The sequence below is a fragment of the Gopherus flavomarginatus genome, chromosome 1, assembly GCF_025201925.1.
Source record: "Gopherus flavomarginatus isolate rGopFla2 chromosome 1, rGopFla2.mat.asm, whole genome shotgun sequence".
Lineage (NCBI taxonomy): Eukaryota > Metazoa > Chordata > Testudines > Testudinidae > Gopherus > Gopherus flavomarginatus.
This window is the reverse complement of record NC_066617.1, coordinates 361,973,973-361,989,159: the sequence shown is the minus strand read 5'-3', so window position 1 is coordinate 361,989,159 and position 15,187 is coordinate 361,973,973. Positions and strand designations below refer to the sequence as shown.

The 15,187-nt window shown below is 46.1% G+C and overlaps 1 protein-coding gene across 1 annotated transcript in view; it reads right to left on the bottom strand.

Moving 5' to 3' along the window:
• RELT (RELT TNF receptor) overlaps positions 1-15,187 on the bottom strand; it is an 82,884-nt gene that overhangs the window by 36,776 nt on the left and 30,921 nt on the right. The gene's annotated exons all lie outside the window — the stretch shown is intronic.

Here is a 15,187-nt window from a genome sequence, read left to right as displayed (position 1 = left end):
GCAAGCAGACATAGGCTGTAACTACAGGGTGAAATCCTGGTCCTGCTTAAAGTTAGTGGGAGTTTTGCCATTGACTTCAACGGGGCCAAGATTTCACTGCATCTTGATGAGGTTTGCTTCAGAATGCTGAGCGCAGCTGAAGCTTTGTGATTGGCCGCTAGGGAGGTCGCACACTTCCAGTACCTTGTAAAGATGCCTAAGATGAGCCATTTCCCTTATTTCACCTCTAAATTTCAACCCAGGAAAGTGATTGTGCTGCCTCTCAGTCCCATCTCAGAGCTATAACTGCACTTTCCTGGATGGTTAGAGTCACATGGTGTTCAACCTCTTGCTTTAGAGCATTAGCTCAGCATCTGCTAGTGGCCCCACAAGTTCTGCTCGCCAGGTGTTTACACCTCAATCTTTCTGAATTTGCAGGCAGGCTTGGCAGAGGCTACAAACTCAAAGACAAGAGGGGCCTGGTGGCACACAAAGCTAGGTGGCAACAGCTAAGGCAAGGACACCCTCCAGCTCTTAGAGACAGGGTATCCAGGTTGGCTTAGGCTGCATGTGACCAATTCTGATGGTCTCTCGTAAGCCCACCTCACAGAAGGCTGATCTGACTGGCATTTAGCTGTTCCAGGAGTCTGGAGCTCAGTTGTTCGCTCTGACAAAAACTAAGCAAGGGAAACAGAGGTCGGGCAAGGAGCACAGATGGGGAGGTCGATGTGTGTCATTTATAGAAACCCAGGAGTCAGGCAGCACTATCAACAGGGATCTCCTAACCTGGGCAAATGGTCTGCCCTCAGATTTGAGCTTTTAGTGTCACAGCAGTGCCAATAGCAATCATGGCCCTATTGTGTTGTACAGACAATTCATAACTGGAATTGGTGAGTTGCCTGTACTTAGCTAGTGGAAGAATTTGGCTCCTGGGGTTGTTTCTAGTCATCCCCATCCCCCACCCAAGACAAGTATTTTCAGCCTCAGCAATTGATTTTCGCTTAGAGGAAAGGTAGGAGTACTAGGACGTCCTTGTGGAAGAGACTTGTTCACAGGAAGCACTTGCTAGACAGGCTCAGTGGTCTGACTACCTTAGATGCAGCATACAGAGGGAAGTCTCAGATGCACTGCTGTATATGCCACAGCTAGGCACAACCAGGTGAACTACAAATACTGGTCAAATCCATCCCTGGTGTAACACTGGCTCCAATGGAGATTATACCCCCAGGGAGGGATTTTATCAAGTCCAGAATCATAGGACTGGAAGGAATCTCTAGAGGTCATCTAGTCCAGTTCCATGGCAGGACTAAGTATTATCTAGACCATCCCTTACAGATTTGTCTAACCTGCTCTTAAAAATTTGCAGTGACAGATATTCCACAGCCTCCCTAGGCAATTTATTCCACCGTTTAACCACCCTGACAGTTAGGAACTTTTTCCTAATGTCCAACCTAAGCTGCCGTTACTGCAATTTATGCCTATTGCATCTTGTCCTATCCTCAGAAGTTAAGAACAATTTCTCCCTCCTCCTTGTAACAACCTTTTATGTACTTGAAAAGGTATGTCCCTCCTCAGTCTTCTCTTCTCCACACTGAAAAAACTGGCTCTATTTAATCTTCCCTCATTAATCATGTTTCTAGATCCCTGATCACTTTTGTTGCTCTTCTCTGGACTTTCATGAATTTGTCCCCATCTTTCCTGAAATGTGGTGCCCAGAACTGGACACAATACTCCAGCTGAGGCCTAATCAACACAGAGTAGAACAGAAGAATTACTTCTCGTGTCTTGCTTATGACACTCCAGCTAATACATCCCAGAATGTTCATTTTTTTTATTTTATTATTTTTTGGACTTTAGCTGGTGATCCACTATGACCCCCAGATCCCTTTCTGCAGTATCTTTCCTAGGCAGTCATTTCCCATTCTGTATGCGTGCAACAGATTACTCCACTTAGGAAGGAACCCTTTGTTCCTTATTGAATTGCATCTGATTTACTTCAGACCATTTCTCTGGATCATTTTGATTTATAATCCTACCCTCCATAGCGCTTGCAACCCCTCCCAGCTTGGTATCATCCACAGACTTTATACATGTATTCTGCATGCCATTATCTGAATCATTGGTGAAGATATTGAACAGAACCGATCCCTGTGGGTCCCCACTCAATATGCGCTTTTAGTATGACTGAAGCACTGACGACTACTCTGAGAACAGTTTTCCTAACCAGTTATGCACTCACCTGTAGTAAGTAGCTCCATTTAGATTGCACTTCCTTCGCTTGTTTATGGGCAAGACCGTATCAGAAGCTTTACTAAAGTCAAGATTACCATGTCTACTGCCCCCCCCACCCCCCATCCACAAGGCTTGTTACCCTGTCAGAGAAAGCTATCAGGTTGATCTGACATGATTTGTTCTTGACAGATCCATGCTGACTGTTACAAACACCTAGAAGATGACAAGGTGATAAGTAAATTGATTGCTTAACTATCTTTCCGCATACTGAAGTTAAGTTCACTGGTCTGTAATAACCCAGGTTGCCTTAGTTCCCTTTCTATAGAGGAGCACTCTACTTCCCCTTTTCTAGTCCTCTGGTATGTCTCCTGTCTTCCATGACTTTTCAAAGATAATCGCTAATGGCTTATCTCTCTTCAGCTAGCTCCTTGAGTATTGTAGGATGTATTTTGTCAGGCCCTGGTCACTTGAAGACATCTAAGTAATTTTTAACTTGCTCTTGCCCTATTTTCGCCTCTTATCCTACCTCATTTTCACTGAGTTAAGTATCAGAGGGGTAGCCGTGTTAGTCTGGATCTGTAAAAGCAGCAAAGAGATGCATCTGACAAAGTGGGTATTCACCCACGAAAGCTCATGCTCCAATACGTCTGTTAGTCTATAAGGTGCCACAGGACTCCTTGCTGCTTTCACTGAGTTAGACGTCCAAGCGCTAACAAAAGTTATTTAACATTTCTGCCACTGTTCTTGTTTTTCCCCCCTCCCTGAGTAATGGGCCCACCCTGTCCTTGGTCTTCCTTTCAAACGTATTTATAGAACGTTGTCTTGTTACCCTGTATGTCTCTAGCTAGTTTAATCCCATTTGTACCTTGGCCTTTCTAATTTTGTCCCTACATACTCGTGTTTGTTTGTATTCATCCTTGGAAACTAGGTCAAATTACAATTTTTTGAAGGAATCTTTTGGAGTTTCAGATCATTGAAAATCACCTGGTTAAGCCAGGGTGATCTCTTGCCATACTGCCCATCTTTTGTATACAGTGGGATAGTTTGCTCTTGTGCCCTTAACAAGGTCTCTGAAAAACTGCCAACTGTCTTGAATTGTTTTTCTTCTTAGACTTGCTTCCTGTGGGATCTTTCCTACCAACTCCCTGAGTTTGCTGAAGTTTGTATTCTTGAAATCCATTGTCTTTATTGTGCTGTTTTCCCTCCTACCATTCCTTAGGCTCATGAGTGCAACCTAGGAGTCAGGCCTAGATTTAAAGTGTCCTGCTTTTGTGACTTTAAACGAAGCCTGGAGCGTTTCTTGGATCCCTGCTTCCTAAGACTGAACAGCATGAGGTTATGGCAAATCTAGCCAAATAGAAAGCTGACTTATCTGCCACCTAAGCAGTAGTATAGTCGAAGGTAAACAGTTTCCCCACTTCTCATTTGGGGAATATGGAGTTCAGCCTAGGTTAGTTTAACCACTTTTTTTTTTTTTTTTAAAAACACCGCTGTACAGCATGACTCAAGGATTGGCACTCGAAGCAGAATGAAAGCACTTTATTGCAATATTGATGTGATCTGATCATGTACAGTAGATTTTTGCTTTTCCTCATCAGTCCCTTTGGGAAGGGGAAAAGGAGCGAAGGCAGGAGAGTCAGACCCGCACAATACGAGTTGGCCTCAATGGACACATAGCAGGAGTAGCCAAACTTACTGACCCTCTGAACCACCTACAATAATCTTCGGAAGTTTGAGAGCTGCATAGCACGCACAACCTAGCCTGCGGGGCGGTGCCTGACAGGGTGTGGGCCTTCTGCCCCCAATGCCCCTCCCCTCTCTGCTGGGCTAAAGCCCCTAGTCCCACCACCACCTTGCCACAGGGCAGAAGCCCCAAGCCCCTCATTCAGTCTTGTAGGTAGAGAATGGAGAGGGGTGTGGAGGGGGCTCCAGGAGCTGTACTTTTAATTGCAAGAGTTGCATGTGGCTCGCAAGCCACACTTCGGCCACAGTCGCATTATAGGTTGTTCTCAAAGCTCTTAGTTACTTATTGTCACCCTATTTGTTCTTTTTCCTTTAAAGGCAATATAATCCCAGAGAACTGTCCTGACCTACTGTGACAAAGTGGGAATGTTCTTAATGTTTTCTCTGAATACTGTGTGTGCCTCAGTTTCCCCTCTGTATTACTCAAGCATCTAGGTGGTGGTACAAGGGTGTGTGATTGTTGCAGGGACCCCTAGAGGGCAGGTGTGACTGCTGATTGGCTGCCTGGGGCCAGAGAATGGCAGACACTCTCTAACCTGGCGACTGATGGCCAGGCTCCCTCCTCTGCAAGAAGCAGCCAGAAGAGTTGGAGAACAAAATGAAAGGTGCAGACCAGGTGATCTGTTTGCCTGGGAAAGAGACAAAGGACAGGGGAGAGGACAACAGGGGGGTGATTGAGGCCAGGCAGTTGGAAGAGAGTCAATCTGTTGGTTTGGGACTTGGGGTTAGGGGGCCCAAGGCCCTGAGCTCTGGATTCCCTCTCTCCTTGAAGATGGGCTTTGCTAAGAAATTCCTAATTTCTGTGCTAACAAGATCTGTTCTACACTGGGTTCCTGTTGACTAATAAACCTTCTGTTTTACAAAGCTGGCTGAGTCACTGCCGCCTGTGAAGTTGGAGTGCATGGCTCTTTGGGTATGTGCAAGGCTTCCCCAGGTGTCCCATCCAGATGGAGGCACTGTGGGGCACCCACAGTGTGAACAGGGGTGCTGCATGCTCTGGAGGTCAGACCCAGGAAATGCCAAAGCTAAGCAGGCTTCTTGATTGAGTAACCATGTGCCTGGAGGGAAAAAAAAAACTGCACCAGAGTCCTGGCAGAGCTTCATTCAGAGTAATTCCAGAGCACCAGACTGACACACCTCATGTCCACAGCAGAGTTGTGAAAGGATTGAACAGGAAGAGATTAGGGTTTTTTGATTGTGAAAGAAAACCCACAAACAAGTTTCACCTCAATCTAGTGATGAGTAAGTTTAGCGAGAGAGCGCTTGAGATGTCTAGAGCATTTTGAGGTATCCATTCACAACTTCACCAGCACAGTTAAGCACAAAAGGCTCGTTTTATTTATGGAAGTGTATCGAGCAGGCACAGCAAAGGCCTGCGAGTAGAAATGCCAGGTTCTATTCCCAGAACTGCCACCGGCTCAGATTAGCTGGTTAAAAACTCTAAATACAAAAACTAAATTTTCCACAGGAAAATGTTAATGTTTTTCAAAACTGCTCACAATGTTTATTCAACTAAAACCAAAACCAGAACCAGATGCTGAAAAATTCAGGTTTTCAAGAACTGTTTATGAAAAAGATTGTATGTTGGAACACAATCTTTTAAAACTGAAAATGAGACTCACAAATTTTCCACTGATAATGGGGGGGGGGGAGGGAAGGGAAGAGTTTTTCCTCCCAATAAATATTTTTAAAAAATCCTAAAATGAAAAAACACTTTTCATTAAGTCTGTAAAGCTTTTTGTAGATGGAAAAATAGCTATTTCCAAGAAATTTCAACCACCTCAAAATCCTACCTTCATATTGTCAGTGTCATTCCTCACACAAAGTCTGCAAGATGAGGACACCCCACTGGGATTGCAGAATTAGGCCTCTGAAGAACTTTGTTACACTCCGATGACAGACACAGAATGCAAGAGCCAAAGAGTAATGGAGAAGTGACCAATGATTGGTCTCACAGAACCAGTCAGCTAAAGGCTCTGAGTTAAACGCATGCAACAGCTGCTAAAGTGCAGGCATTTGGCCGAAGGCAGAATTTAAACTTTAAGTGTGTCATCAGGCTTCGTGCTTCACCAGGAGTTGCTCATGTGTGGGGTATGGGAAGCAGGTGGGGAGAAGAGGCAGAGCAATGAGTCCATTCCTGCAAAGAACTATGCATCAGCCACTGCCAGCAGCAAGACACTCAATCCAGCTATCCCATTCAGCACACCCCCAAATCCAAAAAGGCTTAAAGCAGTTTTACTCATAGGGAAGAGACTAAAGCTCAGACATCTTTGGATTCCAGCTACTCCAGTTCAAACGTGCCCTGTTTACAAGTAGATTCCTAGACTCCCCAGCCCAAAAAAAGAGCCCTTGTGATCTAGTCTGACCTCCTCTGTAACACAGGCCACAGAACTCATCGCCCCCCTCCCATAATACATTTTTTTCTTCTTTCTGATAGGTCCCAGGTTGAGTTTGTGGTGCTAAGAGCCGGGTTCCGCCCTTTTTCTGCATCAGCACCTGTACCAGAGGCTGAAGGCCTTCTTCAGAAACAGCTGGGCAGCCAGGATTTCATCCAGGGATTGTGCTGCGTCTTTATGAGATTGCTTCAAACGAGTGGCTGCGGGTGAGATCACACACACACTTCCCATATTTCTTCTATAAATTCCATGCCAGGAAAGCAACCCTGCTACCTCAGTCCTGTCAGGGCAATAATTGCCCTTTGATTTTTGCTGTAAAGCTCAGCATCTGCTACTATTCCTGAAAATCTGCCTGCCAGATTTGGGGCTCAGTCACTTCCTATATTTGCATGCAAGGTTGCTCAGGCTATAGCTACTCCTGTGTAGTGCTGGTGACCTTACAGGTCTATTGCCTCTATAGAAACAGTGAGGCAGCCCTCTTGCCTTCAGACTTCCCTGCGGGTCCCCACAGTGTTGCCAACTCTTGTTATTTTATGGCGAGTCTCACAATACAGTATTTGGGGCTTTCCTTCAAGCCTCGGCTTCTGGAGTTGGATGTTTAAAGTTGCAGCTTTCCTTTTACAAAATAATAAAAACCAACAAACCCCACACACAGCCAGGAGGCAAAGAAAAACCCAGAGTTTGGGTTGTTTAAATATGATTTATTTAACAAACCTGTCTTGGTATTGTCATTCAAAAATCACAATACCACCTATGGAAGCCCCACCTGGAACCTCACAGCACAGCTGGGGATGTACAGGTGGAAACAGCCTCCAGCTGGCTCGGCAGGATTAACAAATGTTTTTATCTTTGAGCTCAGCAAATCTGGCTCTGAAGCAGGAAGCAGATCTGCTGAGTGAACAGGTGCCACTGTTCCATAGTGTCTTATCAAAGCATCCAAGCTCCCCAGATTCTCAATCTGTGCTACCTGGCAGCTGCAGTGGGTTAGGGTTTTTTTAAGGGTGTATGTGCGCAAGGAGCATGGCACTGTATCAGTCATTTCCCTCTGGGGTTGCAGAGTTTCATGGATAGCACTAAGGGGAATGCAATCCCAGGCACAGCACATTTTCCAGTGTATCTCCCCTAGAAATGTGTATGAACAATTCACATTCCGTGGCTGAGCAGCAGACACATTGGGAATAAGGTGGTCTGGGCTTGCTAGCAAACAGCTGGATGTACGAATGCTATTTTTAAATGCAGCATTAATAACCTTCACACCCGCAGAGTGTCCTTTCCCCCCAGAGAACCAAAGCCCTTGGATCATTAAACTTTACAAACTCTACTGCAAGTAATGCATCATCCCACAAAGAAGCAGAGGCACACCCACGTTAACTATACCGCCCCGAAGGACGGAGAGCTAAAGTTAGTTGTCTTGTGTAAACACGTATAGCTACATCTTCACTGCCCCAAAAGATGTTTGGGTAACTAGCTAGAACAGGGTAGTTTTCTGTAGGTCTTACTCCTGGTCTACACTTCAAAGTTAGCTACAGCGCTAAACCATAACACTGGGGGTGAGGTTGGCAATGTCAACAAAAGACCACTTCCTTTGACGTAGCTATTGTCAGTCGGGGGTGGTGTTACTACAGTGACAGAAAACCCCTTTCTGTTGCTGCATCTACACGAGGGGGCTATGCTGGTATAGCCACAGCCACCTAGCTAGGCCAGGATAATCTGTCCTGTAGATGTAACCCTAGTGGTGACAAGTAAATTAGTTTTTGTTCCTATGGCAACTGAGTTAGATTATTAGGGGATAGCCCAGCCAGCTTCGGCCAGTTAGGCGAGCTCTATGTCTGTAAATAAATGGTAGTTTTGTTACCTGTCTGGCCTCAAGTGATTTCTTCCTAAACCAGCTGCCCCCAAGGATACAACAAGTGGCGACGATGGATGGGATTCCGGTGCTGCTCCAGTAACAGAAGGAAGTAGAAGTCAAGGTAAAGAACAAACTAACAAAAAAAAAAACTGCTTGTTTGCACTGACTGTGAAAGAAACTAAAAACCATGGCTACTCTGACTGGGCCACTGGAACCTTTTGATGAGAATATAGTGCAGTGGCCTGTGTATACTGAGCGTTTTGAGCTTTGTTATTGCAAATGACATTACAGAAGCGAAGAAGGTGCCAATTTTCTTAAGTGTTGTAGGGGCTAAAACCTACTCCCTGCTACGCAGCTTACTACACCCTGTTAAGCCTGAGACTAAATCTTAGTGACATCGTGGAAATCCTGGGGCCCCATTTTTCCCTAAAACCACTGGTAATTGCTGAAAGATATCGGTTCCACAAAAGAGATGAAACAATTGTACAATTTGTAGCAATTTTAAAAAAGCTAGCAGAGCACTGAATTTAAAGAGATGTTAAATGATGCCCTGCTTGACAGGTTAGTGTGTGGCCTCTACAGTGAAGCCATACGGAAGCGCCTACTGACAGAGGCTCAGCTTACCTTACAGAAGGCTGTTGATATTGCTGTCTGCATGGAACTGGCTACAAGGGAGGCGCAACACATCGGTGCATCCCCTAGGGTGCAAAAAGTGTCAAGAACCTGCCCACAAAACTGCAGTCAAGAATGTTACTGCTGTGGTAAGCCGGGTCACCAGGCATCAGAATGCTGGTGTAAGGATCTGGTGGCAAAAAGGGACACATTGAGTGTGCCTGTAAACAAAAGAAAGGCCTGTGGTCTGGCTGACAAAAAGAGGAACCCTGCATACCCTAGAGCAGACCCAGGATGATCAAGGTGACACCTCATTGCAAGAGGAAGTGCCACTGCATGTTTTGTCTTTGGCAGTGGGCTTACATGAATACTGGGTAACCCCGTTGTTGGATGGCAAACCTATACGCATGGAACTTGACACCGGTGCAGCCGTCTCGCTGGTCTCAGAGACTGTGTATAAAGAAAAGCTACAGCATCTTCCGCTTAAGGCAACAAAAACTGTTCTGAAGTCGTATACGGGAGAAGCTGTTCCCATGTTGGGCACTATTGATGTTAAGTTAGAGCTCAATGGACAGGCTGCTAAATTGTTACTGTTTGTGGTGAGAGGTAACGACCCAGCCTTAATGGGTAGGTCTTGGCTTGGGAAGATTCAGCTGAACTGGGCAGAAGTGCACCAGATGACTAAAGAAGAAACCAGTCTAACCCCTATACTAAGGGAACATGCTGTTGTTTTTGGAGATGATTTGGGAAGTATGAAGGGAATCACTGTGACACTGAACACTAAAACCTGACAGTCCACCAAAATATCTGAAAGCCTGAACTGTGCCATATGCCATCAGGCCAAAAGTTGAAGCAGACCTGGAGCGCCTGGACACCAATGGAGTGCTAATACCAGTTACCCATAGCTCATGGGCCACTCCTATCGTTCCAATAGTGAAGAAAGATGGCTCTCTCCAGATTTGCGGTGATTTTAAAGTCACTGTCAACCCAGTGTTGTGTGCAGAGCAATACCCACTTCCCCGCATCGATGACCTCTTCGCAGGCCTGGCTGGGGGACAAAAAGTTCAGTAAGATTGATCCGAGTCAAGCATATTTACAGATGCACGTCGATGAAGTGTCCCAAGAGCTGTCGCCTACCCTTCAGAATAATGTCTGCTCCCTCCCTGTTCCAGAGGGCTATGGACCAGATCTTGTGTGGCTTGTCAGGAGTTAAGTGCTATCTGGATATCCTGGTCACTGGAAGGAATGAAGAGGATCACTTAAAGAATTTAGAGGCTACCCTACAAAGACTGGAAGAGTATGGCCTATGAGTTCGCAGAGACAAGTGTGAATTCTTCAAGCCCTCTGTTGAATATTTGGGACACATCATTGATTCTGCAGGTCTTCATAAGGCCCCTGCAAAAGTTAAAGCTATTGTGGAGGCTCCTCCACCTCGAAATGTAAGCCAGCTGCGCTCATTTCTAGGACTACTGAACTATTATGGAAAGTTCATCTCACAGTTAGCCACACTGCTAAAAAACCACTTCATGAGCTCTTGGGGCAGAACAAGGCCTGGAAGTAGACTGAAGCCTGTGTGTGATGTTGCATTTAACAAAGCTAAGGATGCACTGCTAAATTCTGAAGTTCTAATGCACTTTGATCCATCCTTACCCCTACAATTGGCCTGCGATGCCTCCCCTTATGGAGTGGGAGCAGTCATGTCACACATTATGCCTTCGGGAGGAGAGAGACCTATTGCTTGCTCTTCACGCACTCTAAGTGAAGCAGAAACTAACTATGCCCAAATCGAATGTGAGGCATTAGGAATTGTTTTTGGAATTCAGAAGTTTCATCAGTACCTGTTTGGGCGAAAGTTTACTCTTCTCACAGACCATCGACCTCTGACATCAGTTTTTGGACGCTACACAGGCATTCCCCCATTAGCTGCTAGTCGTATGCAACGTTGGGCATTGTTACTTTCAGCACACACATGCAAAATCAAATATCGGAAATCCACTCTGCATGGCAATGCAGATGGCCTCTCAAGGTTGCCTTTGCCGGTCAAACATCAAGATAGTGCCCAAAAGGAAATCTTCTACTTTGAACAGATAGAGAATACACCCATCTCTGCTACTCAGATAAAGAAGGCAACTTGTGTTGACCCAGTATTGTCCCAAGTTATGGACCTGGTGATGCATGGAAAAATCTTGACAAACCTCTCCAGTCTCACCCGACCTTGTTATCTACATGTCCAGGAGGACAGAGTTATCGGTCCAATCTGGTTGTTTGTTGTGGGGGAGATGTGTCGTTATTCCACCACCACTGAGATCACAGATGTTAGAACAGTTACATTCCGGTCGCTGTGGAATAGTGCGCATGAAGGAAATTGCATAAAGCTATTTTTGGTGGCCTGGATTGGACAGTGCTATTGAAGAGAAGGCAAAAGCTTGTATGTCATGTCAGGGTGTGAGGAATGCACCCCAGTGGGCACCCGTACACCCATGGGACTGGCCTGAAAACCCGTGGCAACGTATTCACATTGACTTCGCTGGCCCCCTTGAAGGAAGCATGTTCTTGGTGGCAGTAGATGCCCATTCTAAATGGCCAGAAGTCTCTATAATGCAGTCCACTACTGCAGAGAGTACTATCCAAAAACTACGGGGACTCTTTAGTCATTTCGGTCTGCCAGAACAACTTGTGAGCGACAACGGACCGCAGTTAGTCTCTCAGGAGTTTCAAAATTTTATGAAGGCAAATGGGATACACCTCATCATGTCAGCACCATATCATCCATCCACCAACGGATTAGCTGAAAGATTTGTGCAGACAATGAAACAGGCTTTGAAATCAGCAAGGGGACAACACTCCATTCAAAAGCATCTGGATACGTTCATACTTTCCTACAGAAAGGCACATTTTACGACCAAGGCATCCTTGGCCTTTCTAATGATAGGAACGACAGCTGCGCACTTGCTTTGATCTGCTGAAACCTTCTGAAACCCGACAAATTGTGCAACATCAGCAGCAATATCAAGTCATCAGATGGGCAGCCAGAGCAAAAGACCGAACCTTTAGCCCAGGACAGCCAGTTTTGGCTCGGAATTATACTTCCAGAGCTAAATGGGTCCCTGCCACGATCATCACTCAGACAGGACCTGTTTCCTACACAGTCCGGACTGCAGAGAATCTTACCTGGCGGTGACATGTAGATTAGCTGTTACCAGGCCATGCCAGTCCTCAGGACACATCTGCAGTTGAGTGGTCTGACTTCACCTCTTCTGGTGAGGCACCGAATCACAAGTCACCTGTTCCTGACTGTTATCTTCCATTACTGCCGGCGGCTGAGATACCCCTTTGCCCAGCACGAGCTGATACCACCTCCTCACCTGTTCGTGCTGCGGATCCTGAGCCCATGGTACTTTCGGGTGCAACACCACCAGAAGTTCGCCGTAATCCACCTAGAGACAGAAGGCCTCCTCATCGGCTGGATCTTTAGCTAGGGCAAACCCATGGTTATGGGGCAAAATAATCCCCAGGGTTTAGCCAGGAATGGAGGCAGTCTACCCTCCTTCTCTAGTCTAGAGTGTGTTTTATTTAGGGGATGTTCTGGGGGGGGGGGGGGAGGAATATGTTGTATTTGGTTGTCATGGTTTTTGTTCCTATGGCAACTGAGTTAGATTATTAGGGGATAGCCCAGCCAGCTTCGGCCAGTTAGGTGAGCTGTGTCTGTAAATAAATGGTAGTTTTGTTAGCTGTCTGCCCTCAAGTGATTTCTTCCTAAACTGGCTGCCCCCAAGGATAACAAATTTTTAACTGTGATGCAGCCAGGTGACTCAACCACAGGTGCAGGAGATAGCACTGACCTCACTTGGCTACATTGTGGTAAAGACTCCTGTGTCTTGTCTCCCCTAGAATTTTACAGCAAGCTAACTAGCCCATGTGCTTTTATAGTGAGATCACCAATGTCTCCTGGCAGTGAAGACAGAGCCTAAGAAAAGGTGGTTTTCCTTTTAACAAGTGTTAGCAAACACTGCTTAGGGCCCATCGTAGATAGGGTTTAGCACCTTGGGTCGACCACAACCAGCTACCCGCCTTTGAAAGCATTAAGTCCTGGGTGCAAAGGACTCATTTGCTAACTTCAGCAAAAAGCCAGCACTTTTCCCTAGTCTAGGCAAGGGACGAGAGCCAGGATTCCTGGGTTCTATTCCTGGCTGTAATGCCCACAGAATGCTGCCTCCAGGGTTACGTGCTGCTTGTGTGGGGTGGTGGTGGTCTTCTCACTTTTCATGGGAGCAGCAGCAGTTTTCCACTCTGCCTATCCTGTCCCAGTGAATGCTGCCCTTTTGAGAGATGTGTGCCAGTAGGAGCAACCCCCCCCTCCTCCACCCCCCCCCCCCAGCCAGCCTGTCGTAGCTACTCTATGGAGCCCACTGTGCTGTCCCACCAACAGACACTTCCTGGGGTGGGTGCATGCAAGTCACCAGGCTCCCTTGCCTTCACCTACTGGAGAATAAGAGCCAATTCCACTGTCTTACAAGAGGATGGCAGTAAAGACCGTCAATATATACAGTTGCCTCCACTCTTGCCATAGAAGCCAAGCAAGCCACAAGTGATCAAAGGCCCCGCACTGCTGGTTCACTTCTTGTCTTGTGCCTGCTGGGGTTAAGCACCAGACAGCCTGGCCTCACTGCAGGATGAAAGCTCTGAACCACCCCACAAATCTATTTTTGGCCCTGCAGCTCTCTCTGGCAGAGGCTTCCCTGAGGCAGCCTTTCCTAAATTAGACACCACAACAGCTATAATTAGGCACCATTCAGCAATCTTTCCTCTGAAGTCTCCTCAGAAAAATGGCAAGCATGGGCAGCCCCAGCTTTAGGGGAGAGATTTAGCTTTGCTGAGGCTGCAGCTTCTTCTGCAGAAGGGCAGAAATACACAGGACTTTTGGAGGTGATTTAAGGAAGACCAGGCAATTCCCAGATCGTGTCAGGACTCCTGGGTTCTACCACCAGCATGAGGTGCAATCTTGGACAAGTCAGCTCACTGCCTTGTGCCTCAGTTCCTCTATCTGTAAAATGGTGATAGTGATACTTCCCCTGCTGTGCACCAGTAGGCAAGGAGGCTTAATCCCGCTACACACTTGTGCCAATTTAATTCCAGCAGTGCAAATTCCTGTGAGGACATGGACAGCCCAAGGCTGTTTCTAGCACAAGGAAGCCCAACTTAAACCAATATAAGACCATGTGCACAGTCTTGTGCCAGTTCACTCCTGCAGTAAAGCCTGTGCAAGTGTCTTGTGTAGGAAAACCCTGAAGTGGGCAGGAAAACCCTGAAGTGGGCAGCAATTGACATGAAGATTTCCATGAAAAGGTTTGGCAGACTCAGTTTTCAGATCTACAGCAGGAGGTTTTCAATCTTTTTTTCCATTTGCAGACCCTTAAATTTCAAATGGAGGTGCAGATCCCTTCAGAAATCTTAGGCAGACAGTCTGCAGCCCTCAGGGGTCCGAGACCACAGGCTGAAAACCGTGGATCTGCAGATACCACTTCCCTTTTAATGATAAATCTGCCTATAGTTTTAAATTAATCCAGCACTTGTTCGAAAGCTTCATCCACTCCCCCACCTTCTCTGGAGCAATCACGCTTCATTTGTGATGCGGTCATGTGTCACTCATCCCATTCCCACTCCTGTAATTAAATGTAACTAACTACACCCTATTAAAGCCTGACTGAAACGGGAATTTTCCCAGTAGCTGGGCTGTACAACTTTAAAAAGCAATGAAGAGTCCTGTGGCACCTTAAAGACTAGACAGATGTATTGGAGCATAAGCTTTCGTGGGTGAATACCCACTTTCACACAGCACTTACTTTCCATCCACTGGTATCTCAAAGCACTTTATATATTGGGAGACCAAATTCACCCCTAGAGTGAGCATAACTCCACTGACTTCAATGCTTTATGCTAGCTGCAAAATTAAGCCCCACAGCTCATAGGGAAATTAATCCACCACTGAAATGCAGCCAGCTCTGGAGTGAGGTGTGGCAGTCATGATGCACAACATTCCACAGTCCTGAACAGCTTATCCGACAGGACCTAAAGGGAGGATTTATCAACGGTATAGATATTTGTGTCTCCCAAAAATTGAGTGCTTTATGTCAGACTTTCAAATTTAAAAAAAAAAATCAGTGAAACAAGATTGGAGAGAAATGTGTCGGTATATTCTTACTACCATACAGCAGAACATAACAGTCCTACTAAGGGAATAGAAAAGTTTTTTTTGTAGTAGCAGAAGAAATTCCCCATTGCCTGGCTATGATTGTAATCAAGTAGTCATTTACACCTTGTGGGGGGTGTCAGGACTCCTGGGTTCTTACTCTAGTCAATCAAGGTCATGCAGTGA